At 35.4% G+C, this 13,863-nt stretch overlaps 1 protein-coding gene across 13 annotated transcripts in view; it reads left to right on the top strand.

The window, feature by feature from the left end:
- The window catches only part of BAZ2B (bromodomain adjacent to zinc finger domain 2B), a 311,801-nt gene that overhangs the window by 6,424 nt on the left and 291,514 nt on the right, over positions 1-13,863 (top strand). The window contains exon 2 of one of the 13 annotated variants that reach the window (XM_019727231.3): positions 12,029-12,065. The exons of the other annotated variants lie outside the window; for them this stretch is intronic. The gene's annotated coding sequence lies outside the window, so the exon portion shown is untranslated. The remainder of the gene's footprint in view (positions 1-12,028; positions 12,066-13,863) is intronic. 13 annotated transcript variants of the gene reach the window in all.

Here is a 13,863-nt window from a genome sequence, read left to right as displayed (position 1 = left end):
TGCTGTGATAATGGACCCAGTGCATGAAATGCCAATAGTTTGGTCCTATTTGTTCGGAAGCTTACTGCTATTTGTATCCTTAACAGAGCTAACATGTAGAACAAGCAAAACTACTGGGATTTCTCTGTAGAAATAGTGCTGGGATTTGGCTTTAACATGAATTGGTTGCATATTCATAATTTAAGAACAGCTGGTTACAGCAAGCACATAGTCATTTGCAAGCTATTATAAACCATTCCACTCACACATGGAGCCTGTGCTTGGTGGATTTTTTTTTTTTTTTTTTTATTGATCTACCTGCATTTAGAATCTGGTCACTGCTGCCACAGAAGCTTTTCATTTTAGCTGTGTTTGCAACATAGAACAGCTTCAATTTTAAATATTTAATTTAAACTAAATGCTGAGTAAAATGAAGATGCTTTGAAGGAACCAAGTGTAAAAGGTCAATAATGTATTACCCATCATATAGCTCATCTTCACGAAAACCAAACAAACCCAGATTATATAATCATGGTACTTTTTGGAAAATATGTTTTATGATTTTTGTCCTTAGGTACATAACTGAATTATCTTTGATTTGAAAATATTATTAAATGTATATTTTACTAGCTACAAATAGTTTTAGGAAACAACACAAGCAATAAATTGTGATTGATTAGCCCGTAAAAGAATTTCATCTAATATGTAGGAAAGGGATAGTACGTGTACCTTATGAGTGTGTAAGTCAAAAATAGGAAAATCAACAAGACATTATAATTGGATTAGAAAATGCTAATTCTAAAACTAGAAAATACTCTACTTTTTTAGAAGGAATCTAATGAGAAGTCTCTTCTGCTTTTTGAGGTCTCATTTGTGGAATATTAAGCACAGCTGTGCCCTTATAGTATTTAAATGATATGTGTCAGCTAGTCCAACTATGATAGTTTCCTGCATGTTGTGCTGCAGAGTCGGGATTGAAAGGAGAGGAGTAAACCTGTATTCCAATCTTTCAATGAGAAGAGCGCGAGGAGAGAATGTTAAATGTGATTTCAGATATCCTTGTAAGTAGGAATCACAGGGAGCTCTGCTTGATTTGTGTCGGTTAAAATAAGTGGATACCTGAGTAATGATTTACAAGGGTGGTGATTATGCTGAGCTTTCCACACAACCTAGTGTTAGGTTCACATGTACACGCATGTGTTTGTCCTCTCACTAGATGATAAAGTAGCTTTTAGCACTTCAAGGTTGAGTACCAGTGCTAAGAGTACATTTTACTCTTTCTTGGCTTCACAAATGGCTGGATATGTTGGTAATATAACAGAATAGATGGCCAAATGTAATCTAGCTGATAGTAAGCTGTACTTTTTCTAAATAATAAATTCAAAGGTTATTAAAGGACGATGTGTTACATTTTAGTTTTGAGTTGCGTAGGTTAATAACTTTATATGTACAGTTAACTTGACATTTGAGGTTATGTTAGTCATTTTGTGAATTACGCTATGCCATTTTTGTCTCTCCCTTTGACTGTTGTCCTTTCAGTTATCTCCCTGCTCTATAGCATATCATCACGGAATAACATGAGAAAATAAAAGGAAGTAAAATTCAAATAAATCTAGTTCCCCGTCCTCCCCCACTTCTTGATAGATCACATGGAAAATCCTTAGATTTTTACCATGAAGGTTTGGGGTTTTCTCTACCTTTTCTGGTTCTCCCCGCAACAGATAATTATGTTTAGATAAAACTAAATATGAGGTAATGGACTCAATTAAAAAAAAATACTAGTAACCCAACGAAATAGAAAAAAATGTAGCCATTACTTGAAAAATGAATTGACTCACTAAGGACAACTACAGGTATTTAATACACTTATTGTCCTAGTACTGATAATAGGGGAAAGGGTGACAGCTACCTTCATTCATAACTTTTATACTGAATGCTGTCTTCAAGCTTAGTCTTGGAAGACTGGATAAAAGTTTAAAAGCTCAGAATAGGGCAGAGATGACTTCTGGTTGGAATCATTAGAAAAGGTTCTTTGGTTTAAGTAGCACTGAATTAGACCAAGAAGAATGTGTAAACTGGATATTTAGAGACCAGGAAGACAGGATCCAACAAAGGACAGCATGAGTTCTCTACAAGACAAATAAATTAAAGATAGGTCTACAGGGCATCTGGAGTGGTTTCTGCCACCTTTTTGAGGTCACCCTAATCGACACCTCTTTTCCCAGGAGGAAAAGAAAATGTCATGGGATCCTACTTTTTTTCTCCCATTGCTTTCAAAGTTGACTGCTTGGCTTTCTCCGGAGAAGGTGGGTTAATTAGTTTCAAATCATCCATTTCAGTGATAGGCTTGTTGTTGGTGAAGGCCAGGTAAAAAGCGACAGAACTGCCCTTTCTCCTCAGTTATTCAAATACCATGTTTCATGTGAGATTAACCAGAACCACTCCCTTCTCCTCATTTCTTCTTCTGTGCTTTTATAAATGGTTTTTCTTGAAACCTAATGCATGGTCAGACCTGCTGGCCACAGAGAGTAGGGAAGATATCATCTCTGTTGGCCTTTTCTAAATTTGGTGGTGAGGAACTAGCCTTCAAGGGGATTTGATGACTGACTCAGGAAAACTCCTTTCCACCTTTTAGTTCCTTTGGATGAAACAAGACAGACTGGCAGGACTGCCCAAAATTGGAATATCCAAAGCAACAAAATTCATAGCCCCTGCTTGGTTACCTTTCTACTGAATTTCACTAATAATAGAAATCCCACTAAAAATAGAGAGTATTAAAAAGAAAGAGTCAAAAAAATTCAAACACAAATGAACAAGATCAGTGGTTAGACTTTTCTTGGCTTCATTATTGCTGCATTAAGATAACGCAATTTGTTTAATTTTTCTTATTTGCAATAGTGTGATGAACCTTTACTTGCAAGAAATGTGCAGAAGAAAACCTTACAATGTTTGTATAATCATTTCAAATTTCTACCGTAATCGCTTTGCATGATCATTGTTGGATGTCTGGTGTGATAATGAGTTTTGAGGTAAATGAAAGGTGGAAATGAGTGGAAATAGAAGGCTGTTTAGTGTCTGAGTTTAGAGAGAAGCCCTACTTATTATCTTTTCCGGTTTTCGTGATGACATGGTTGTTAAAACATACTTTTGCACTTCCTTGGGAGAAAGATTATTGTTAATATAAACCATTATGGTGACAGAAGCAGCAGAGCCCTTCTTGGACATCTGAAAAAATCAGGGAGCCTCCTGGAAGTCACTGATGATGTATTTCTCCTTTTATGGCTTGTTAATGTAGCATATTGAAAGAAATAGGGTCTGAGAGCAACAGTAACCGACAGAAGTTGGGAATCAAATCTCTTATTTTAAAAGGCGTTAGGCTGAGCTAAAGGAATTGTTGTGAGGAGGTGAGTAATAACAACAACAAAAAGAGGAGACAAACAGTTTTAAAGAAAGCTTTTAAATGGGGTTAAGAGGTTGTAACATTGTTATATAATTGAGTCCTCTTGGAAAGTATCAAGATTTTCTCCATTGTGGTCTAAGTATCTTAGCATTAAATTCCTGTGCATTGTCATTATTATTTTCAGCAAACTTGTTGAGAAAATAACTCTTATCTATCATCATACCTTGGGGATTTGAAGTAGGAAGTGAAAGGGTTAGAGAAGGGCTGTGTAAACAGTAAACAGTTGGTCCAGGAAGAGAACATGTAGTAACTTTGGCAGGTTAGGTAAAAAAGCTCTTTCCCCTTGCCTCTCCAGAAAGTGTGTGCATGGATATACTTGCCAAAACTCATAAAAGAATTTGTTTAAAGAATGTGTAAATGCTTTTGTACTATGTGTGAAATGGGCAGGTAGGAGCAAGGCATGCTGAGGGTGGGGGTGGGGGGGGAGCTAAATAGAACGTGACCGGAATTTCCCTTTTTTAAAAAATGATTTTTTTATTTTTTAATTACAGTTGACATACGATGTTATATTAGTTTCGACATAGTGATTGGACATTTATATACCTTATGAAGTGATCACCCCAATAAGTCAAGTATCCATCTGACACCATACATAGTTTTTACAATACTGACTATATTCCCTATGCTGTACTTTACATACCCCTATTTTGTTAGCAACGGATTTGTACTTCTTAATCCCTTCCCCTTTTTCACCCAACTCCCCAACACCCCTCCCATCTCCCAAACACCAAAACGTTTTGTGTATCTGAGTTTGTTTCTGCTTTGTTTGTTCATTTATTTTGTGAAATCTGTTTTTGTTTTTAATGAAGTGTGCTATGACATACAGTATCTTGAATCTGACCTTTTTCATTTTAATGGGAGACATCTTTTGTGAAATAAGTCATTGCTTTTTTTGGCTATTTATTGCAAATATTTTATTCTAGTAGGTATCATTTGATACATTGTAGCCGAAGTAAACTGGGTACCAACTACATTAACCACACATACCTGGTGTGTTTGTTTCCATATTTGTAATCTCAGCCCTTCACAAGGGAGCTAAAAGTAATCCTGTAGTTATCCATGGAAACAAAAAAATCACTTATTAGTTTCTCATGTTTGGCACTATTGTGCTGTGCTAATAGTTCCATATTAGGCAGTAGTGATTAGTTAATAAATTGATGATTAAATTGAGAACAAGAATCAGGTCAGCATCTCTGTTTCTTCATAACTAGAAACAATTCAAGATGCCCCGACTAAAATACATGACCCATACTATGCTCAAGGAGTTCACAATTTACTTAGAAAGGATGGATGTACATACAGTGAAGTCTCATCTTTTGTGCTTTCAACTCATGGAAATTCCATTATTTATGTTAGGAAAAAATTGGGAATGGGGAAGGAAAACAATTTTAAGAACCATTTTTCACTCAGTGAACTATGCTCTAGGTAGGAAGCAGGAGTCAGGTGCTCTGCTCCTGGTAGCTCTCAGGGCGTGAGCATCTCACGCTAATTGTGGCACTTAGGTCTTAATATAAATATTTTGTGCGTGTATCATACCTCCTAAATGCAGGCCAGCTATGGGTATCTGGAACTGGCAGTGAAAGTGGCTGTGTTGGACTTACTGAGTGAGAAACAGTATATTCGTCTCCAGTGTGGTCTATGTCAAAGATAATATTTACTCTATTTTAATACTAGCAACTACCCACACTACTCCCCCCTAATAAGGTGAGTCTATACTGTATATGAAGGTCGCATGGTTCAGGATAGTTCATATGCTTAAGTATTGCTATTGATATCCCCTAGAATGTAAAAAATATATGGGTTTGGGATTAAAGGGGTTCAAGGAGATGGTGAAACTTCACTTGGGCTTTAAAAGAAGTAGTAGACAGTATTTTATCTTAGAACAGCAACCTGAGCAAAGGAGAGGATGGAGGGAAACCTACCTAAAATTTGTTTGAAAGGAATGGGAGATGAAGTTGGAAAGGGGACTTTAGGTTAGCTAATAGATTTTTTTTCTAAGCAAAGGTGGGACATGATTAAAAAGTTGTTTTAGAAAGATAGAGTTGATATTAATCTGTTCAATGGATAGAAAGAAGAGGCTATTCAAAGAAAGACCCGCGATTTCTTGTAGAAATTGCTGTCAGGTGGTAATGACTAGACTAATAGCAATGTGCACAGGCAGAAGGATAAATATGAGGTACATAATAATTTAAAGGAATGGGGTTGAGCTAGTTTGGGGAGGTCGGAGATTGGATTGCCTTACATTCAAATCTATTTCGTATAACTATAACAATAATTTGATGTAGTTGAACACTTATTTCCTTCTTTTCAGATGAAGACAGTGAGAATTAGAGATTGGCTGTGGCTTACCACTTGCCAGTAGTTAGATATTCTTTCTAATAAATACATCATACATGTATTATGATGAGTTTAGCTTAATACACACTGTCATCTGTTTTTTAAAGCCCTTCTACTTCCCTCCTGGTATGTCACACTACACATAGCTGAATAACCACACCCAGTCAGCCTAATGTTTTTTATTTGTGTTTGTGTTTATTGTTCTGTGTGTGTTTATACCACTGCCAAACTCTAGTTTCTGAAAAGCACTGGGAGATGGGAGGCGGCAGCACGTCCTAAATACATGAGAGACATACCATGCATTTATGGATCCCTGAGTAATAGGCCTTCATGACTCCGTGCTTTCTCACCTGATGTGCCCTGTATGCAATTCTTATTTCCTGTTTGTGCTTGGTACAATCTGCATATTTTCTAATACCTTCATGAAGAGTTGCTTTTGTGACATTTTCCCAGCTCTCTACCGCCCCGTATCTGCTTCTTCCCTTGGGTCCCAGCGGAGTGCTGATAGTGGAGCCCATGGTTGTGCATGTCCACAGATCGATTCCTTCCTTCCTTCCTTTATACAGAATGCTTCAATGAACGTTTTTATGCATAATGCTTTTATTTGTTGTTGTTTCGCATTATTTTATAGAATAAATTCCTAGAAATCCCAATTTCTGGGTTAAGGGCTTGGGATACTTTAAGGCTCTTAATATATAGGTTATGAACTTGGCTTTTGAAAGGATTTTGAATTTATATCTCACTAGCAACATATAACCATACCTGTTTACTACACTTTCATTGGATTGGGGATATTCATCATTTTTAGTTCTTGCCAATTCCATTGCAAAAAATTGTACCTTGTTTAATCTGCATTTCTGTGACTAACTAGAGTGAGCATTTTTCAGTATCTTAACCTGTTGTATTTCTCTTTTGTCATTTGTCTGATATTTGCCTTTTTGCTAGTAAAACTGTTCTTTAATGCCCATGTTAAGGCCCAACCTGCCATCAACACTTGTTATCTATAGTACATTTCCATTTGTATACTTTAAAATCTTTATTATGAGGAATGTTGAACTAGATAACTAAAGGTCAACTTTTTAAAGCATTGTCAATTTTTTGTTGTTTTGTTTTTACCTCTTGTAACCTAGGATTCTTTCTTAAAAATTCTTAGATGTTGATCATTTTTAGTATTTGGCATAAGCATCATGGTGAACTGAGTAACAGGAAATATAGTTTGAATATATTTTCTCCTAGAACTTTTTCTCTGAATCTCTTGAGATCTGTGCTGTTGGGTGTAACTGTGGTCCTACCTGTGAGTGTCAACATTTGATTTTTAGTAGTTCCTCTGCTTTAGGGAGCGCCTGGCATACCTGCAGATGGGGAGGAGGAGAAGGGCCAGTCTGTAATACTGGGGATTATGGATTTTGTATGGTGAGTCAGTGCTTACTTATGTCTGCTTAGTCACATTTGATCATCACCTGCAAAGCTGGCTCCTTTTCAACTCTAATAACAGCTTGAGGAAAATTAAAACGATGAGGCCAAATGGTAGCCCTTGATGTCGTTTTGCTGTGTAAACATGGGTCCCAACCTCTGTGATGTCTACGTCGCTTCCAGGTCTTCCATGTCCCTAAACTTCAGTTTTGCAAGTTATAGGTTGGGACATACCAGAATATTCTCATTTATTTCCTAAAAGAGTACCACTGCACTCTGTGGTACTCTTGGCATATGTGTATAGAATCAGAGTCTTGTTATAATGTTATTTTTCCTGGCTTCTTTGATGATGGCATTTTACTCACTAGTTTTGGTCTTTTTTGGTGAATTTTTAGGAGGTATTATGCCAATGGATGCTATCAGATTTTAATAAGGCTCATTTCACGTATCCAAAAATGCTTCTGAGAGAGTTTGTAACATTTTATACTCCTGCCACTGGACTTTTCATTGTATTTTTTAATGGGAATGATTTCATTTTAATTTGTATATTTTTAATTGTTAATCATATATTCCTAAGTTTTTTTGGGAATTTATATTTATGTTTGAATTGTTTAGAAAAAAGGGTTTTGGTACATGTACAAAGGGATGTGATCGTAATAAGCTTAAGGATTTTTCTTGATCTCTAAAAAAGGCTGTCTCATTGTGAGGTATAGGTGATTATTTTCATAGGCGCAGTAAGAGTGTTAACCACATAGGGCTCCTTGAGTTTGTTTTTGCATATCTGAAGCCTATAAACCATTGTATAACTACTAAGGCTACGAAATTACTGTGACTGTAGCTTTTTATAAGGAATCTCAGCTAGGACATTTAAAAGCTACACTACTAGATTTTACTTATAGTGGTGTCCTTAAATATCCCTCAAATTTCTTAATGTTCCTGGCCTGCCAGGAAGTGAGTGATCTTATCACCTGTAAGGCTGAGGCCCTGTAAGCCAGGGACCAGACCAGTTTTCCTGGTAGGGCTTTATAGGTGTTGGATCTGTAATAAAGCCAACCTTAGCTCCTAACAAGTACCTTGTCATACCTGTTTGAGTGACCATTGTTCTCAAATGTGACACTCCAGGTAAAACTTTAAGTTTGTCCAATTATATCCTGATAAAAAGATCAAGTTATTATTGAATATATGCAAACATTTTTATTGCCATGAAAAGGAGATTCTCTGAAGAGTTTCTGAATTCTGAAGGTTAGTGAGAATCAGATACTATTTTTTAAATGTTTCATTTTGGTTTACAGAAGCAGAGTTTACTAAATTGTTGTGGTTATAGATAGTTTAACATGAAGGAAAATAGAACATTAAAACAATACCAATAATATTCCAATCAAAATTTCTATCATCAATTTATTACATATTGTGTAATTTTGTTTGTTTCTCTGGAGCTTGGGTTGGCTGTCTACTGTTATGAAGGTGTCTGATTCTAGACTAAAAAGGGTCCTGGAAATCTTGACACAGTCAAAAGATGGTCGGAAAGTTGTTTGAGAGATGTCACCCTAGCACCCTGTGCTGATACTCTATTTTTTGAAATACTAATAGTTTGAAGTACCTGGTACAATCCTTCCCCTTGTTGGAGACAAAACTCTGGCCTATAGCTTGTTGCATAGTTTTTAAGAAACCATCAGAGTAAAGTAACCATCAGAGTAAAACAAAAGCTGTCTGTGGAAAACAGACTTAAAGGCTGTGGTTAATTTGTTTTTTAACTTCATAATAGCAGGATGGAGGAGTGTAAAATTTTCTATTGGGGTATAGTATGTAACTGTTTCATGAAGATTTTGATCAGTATTTTCCCCTGAGGATAAAAATATAATGGAGGGTGACAGCACTGCCATATCTCCAGGGACTCCTCACAAAACAAAATTTCTGGAATATGCATGTTTATAACATTTTACTTATACAAACTCAATCTAGGAAAGAATACGTTGGCAACATTTTCCGTGTGTTCTTACAGTAGTAACATATCAAACAAACCTAATTCTTTCTAGCAACTATATTTCTATAAGGTGAAGTAACAAATCTTTTGGGTTTCTTGAGGCACACTGGGAACTCTCACAGATAGTGTTAGCATAAAATATTGTAAAACGTTTTATATTTTCTATATTTAGGGTATGATTAGTAGAATGGGAAAATTGAGACTTGTTAGAAGATTTGGGGCTTCATTAAAATAGAATCCTGAGTGCCTGAGAAACAATACTTGGTTACCTATTTAACGAAAGTAACAATAAAAATAAGCATAGAAGATCATAGTTTTGCTGTGTTAAAGAAGGAACATTCAATCAATTTGAAGATCGGATTGGTTTTATTGAGTGATTCATAAGTCACGCAGCATCCCATTTAGCAAGTAGAGAGGTGCTCTGAGAAGATGTACAATATGGAAGGCTTTTATAGGCAGAAACTGACAGGACAAGAAAATTATTAGCAAAAGAAATGAAGGTTTGTTTCAGACAAGGTTATTTCCCTTAGGGCAGGATGGTGGTCTTATCAGGCAGATAGCCTCAGTTTCCCTTGGGGAAGATAGAGAGGGCCCATGTGACCGATTACCTCATTGGTACTGACTGACTAGAAAATTCCAGACCAACTGATGAAGATTACATTCCTGGAGAAGGTTGAAATAGCAATTAGTCAGCTTTTAAATCTGGATTCAGTATGTTGGCTGTTAGTATCATGGGCATTAGTACAAATGACTCCATTTTGGGGCTTTGGTTTTCTCTTTAACCCCTGATTCATAGATGAGGGGAACCTTTTTTCTTTTTCTTTTTCTTTTTCTTTTCTGTAGATAATCAAGGATGTAATAAAGTCAGCTTAAAGCACAGAATATTATTCCTTAGGATACGGGATTTCTATTTAGGCACATTACATAGAGGCCATAGAATAGCCTTTCTTATTGAAGATGAATGTATTAATACCCCCAAAGGAAGCAAGCCCATCAACATTGAAAGAAATTGCTAAAATTTAAAATGTTTCATAGCTTCTTTTTAGAACTGGCTACTATAAATCAAGGCAAATAAAATGCACTTTCCAAGTTAGGTTCTTCATTATCATCTTCCATATTCTGGAGCAAATGGATACTTTACTTGAGTCCAGTGGTTCTCTCTGAGGGAATGTATGAGGTCAGAACTATTTTCGAAACAATAGTAAGATGTTATTTATCTTACTTACTAGTAAGGTGTTAATATGCAATGTATTCATTATTGCTGTCTTCAAATGTAGCAATAAATAAATATTTAAAATAGTATCTAAGGTTTGATTTTCAATATAGTAAATATCGGTAGTTATAATCCACATAAAATACAAGCTCTTTGAAGTCCTCAATAAGTTCTAAGAGTGGAAAGGGGTCAGGAGACCACAAATCCCCTAGAATCCTTCCTTTACAACAAAGCTTTTAAAGAAAAAAAAAAAAAAGCGTATGGCCAGCTGTACTTCTCTGTCACTATTGTTCCTAGCATAGTCTCAACCACTCACGTTGGTTTTAACTTTTAACCAAGCTAATTTCTGTTTCAGAGAGAAATGTTTGGCGTGGATATTGAGGTCTGTCTGCCATATACCAGCATTTTAGTAGACTGTGTAGAACTCAGGAACACACATAACATAACTTTTTACAGTCACACATATCCCTTTTATACCTTAAAGTGGCAAAAATGGACACTTCCATTAACATGACCCAGAACTATAGCTTGTCAATATTAATATAAGAAGCAAAAGTATATAAGCTTAAAACTATGCTTAGTAATCAATGTTTCAGTATTGTATATTACTTAAAAATTATCTAGGTATTTAATAATTGTTTAGTTAACTCAATGTAATATCAGTCCAAGGTTTTAGGTTACCTAAGGGTCTTGAAAATTATCTTCAAGCTATCTGGTACAGAACATAGTTACTGTTGAAATAAAAATTTTAGCCAGAGTAATGATTCAATTATTTGAACATAGAAATTTATATTTTTCAAAATTGTAAACATTTTATGGGATTAATGTTAGCTTGTTTGGTTAAAGCCATAACTTTTTAAAAACCAAGTTTATTAAATTAGTCTAGTTTATCAAAGATTTGCCTTAATTATGCAAACTTGGGTTCTACAAAGGTCCTGACTTTGTTTTTATAAGTATTTTTTTGTTTTGTTTTCTAATGCACATTTAAAATATTATATATTACGAGTTTAATTTTTTTATTCTCTGGGAATTTTAGTTTAAAGAAAATGAAAGGCCTGGAAATGGTGGCGATGGTTGCATAACATTGTGAATATATTTAATACCACTGAAATGTACATTTTAAAATGGTTAAAATGGTAAATGTTATGTCATATATATTTTTAGCTCACACATACACAAAAGTGAAAGGCACAGGTAACTTGGTAAAATGTCCTAGGTAGGGGGTTGGTAATTTTTTTTTTGCCTTTGCTAAAATATTTCACACTTTTTCCTCTTAGCAACTTTCTTACAAAGAGGGATAAGATTTGGATGCAAGAGCTAAATAGAGGAACATTACAGATTGTCTGTAGAAAAAGATAACAAATAAAAGTTTGGCCAAAGTTTGTATGTTCACTTGAGGAAAATCGTGGTAGATAGAACCTAAATGTAGATTTTGGACATACTCTCTGTTTTCTGATTTTTACAGTTTATCACATCATAGCTTTATATATGAACATTTATTTTCTTTTTAGTATTTCGGTTGTTACATAGAGGTGGGGGCTTAATTTTTTCTGTTTCTCTTAGCAGTAGAGAAAACACTTTTGGTATGAGTTTTGTCCAAACTGCATTACATTTTAATGCTTTTCTTTGTCATTTACTCTAGGCAAGGAACTCTGAGAGTTGGAGTGGGAGGAAACAAGGTGAATAAGATACTTTATTGATTATCTAATCCTGTTTAGCAAAATAAAGTTTAGCAGTTTAAAACAACAAATATTTATTTCAGTTTCTGTGGGTGTGGGATTGACTTAGGTGATTTTAACCCAGGATCTCTCATGAGGTGTCTGCCAAACTTCCAGGTGCGACAGCAGTCAGTCATATTGAGGCTCCGCTGAGACCAGTGGCTCTGCCACCACGCGCTCATGGATGTTGGCAGTCCTTAGTTTCTTGTTGGCTGTTGGCAGGAGGCCTCCTGTCTTTGTCACATGGTCATTTACATAGTGCTGCTTCTGACATGGCAGCTTGCTTCCCCCAGAGTGAGTGATGAGAGACAGACACAGACAGCGACATAGACTTTTTGGAGTGACAATGTTGTGAGAGAGGAAGAAAAAAATTTTGAACGTAAAGCAACTTGGAAAAGAATAAATCACTTAAAGGACCTAATGAAGTCATAATTTGGGATACTCATAAACTTAAGGTGACCTCAGAAATACTTGGAAAATCTACTGAAGAAATGTCCATTCCAGACACGTTATGTGTGTTGTATTGGTATAAGACAATACATATATATGAAAGGTTCATGTGAGTATTAACGAAAGGTTTATTTTTACTTTTAAATGGAGCTTCTTCTGCCTGACTTAAAAGGCCATACTAGAATCAACTTTTCAAAGACAATCAAAGTCTAAAATAAGTCCTAATTAGAATCACAAAATATGCTATTCTATTTAAAAGCTTTAATTCTAGTACTGTGAATTATTTACTAGAAAGTGAGTCTGGTAATTTGGTGATTTTTAGGTTTTGTTTTTGTTTTGGTGTTTGGCCACCCTCAGTAGGAGTGGAATGAAATTTTTAGAAAAGTTATAAGTAAGATGTAAATACTTATCCATGAAAACAATCAAGGAAAAAATACTGCACTGGCATGTTTCTCTCTTTGAGTATCTTTAAGATTGTATGAATTGTGATTCCCTTCTTTTTACATTTCAGATTATTTTCTTAAAATTAAATCACTGTATATGCCATTCAATACTCGACTCTCCCCGCTTAACTATGACCTTAAAGCGTTTGTTTCTGTTTCCTGAATTCTACCTATGTTACCATAGAAACAGAAGTGGACCAAGGAACTTGCAAGACAGGCAGCAACTGAAATTAATGAGCATTCTGACTCTTCACCTGTAGTTAGCTTTGTCCCATTACAATTCCTGTTTTAATAGAAATATGAAAGCAAAGTGAGCCTGTCGACCAGAGGGGAAAAAGCCTGGAACTGAACTGTCATTTGCTTCAGACTTGTTCATTTGCCTAGAAAGGTATTAGGAAAGAGCTTTTCTGATAGCTTAGAAAAGAGTTTTTCATTCTTGTGAATGGTTAGACTACTATCCATTCCATACTGTTATACTTTTAAGTGTTTTAATGTGCTTTTCATTCATAAATATTATTTTAGTACATGTTTTTTAGTGAATGAAATTTGATACTGTTTGATGTAAGTCTACCGTGGGCAAAATGTTTTGGCAGTCTCCCATTGGCTGGACAAGGAGGAATCTTTTCTTCTCCTGCCCAGGTAGTCATTTAGGAGAAGCGAAGTAAGTCTCTTCTCTTAGCGTCAGCAGTGTGCTTTGAGCGACACGTGTGTCAGAGGTCTCTCTTCTAGCCTCCCAACTCCATTTTAAATGAAGTTTCTGTTTATTAATTTTCACACTGTGAATAGATGAACTTTTAGAGATTGCTAGAAGTTTGCTTTTTTCAGTTCTTTTCCTTTTTTTGCAATTAAGAAATAGTATACTTTTT

This window comes from Rhinolophus sinicus, chromosome 17 (genome assembly GCF_057876585.1).
Source record: "Rhinolophus sinicus isolate RSI-liver-muscle chromosome 17, RSI-T2T, whole genome shotgun sequence".
NCBI lineage: Eukaryota > Metazoa > Chordata > Mammalia > Chiroptera > Rhinolophidae > Rhinolophus > Rhinolophus sinicus.
This window is presented reverse-complemented; position numbering and strand designations above follow the sequence as displayed.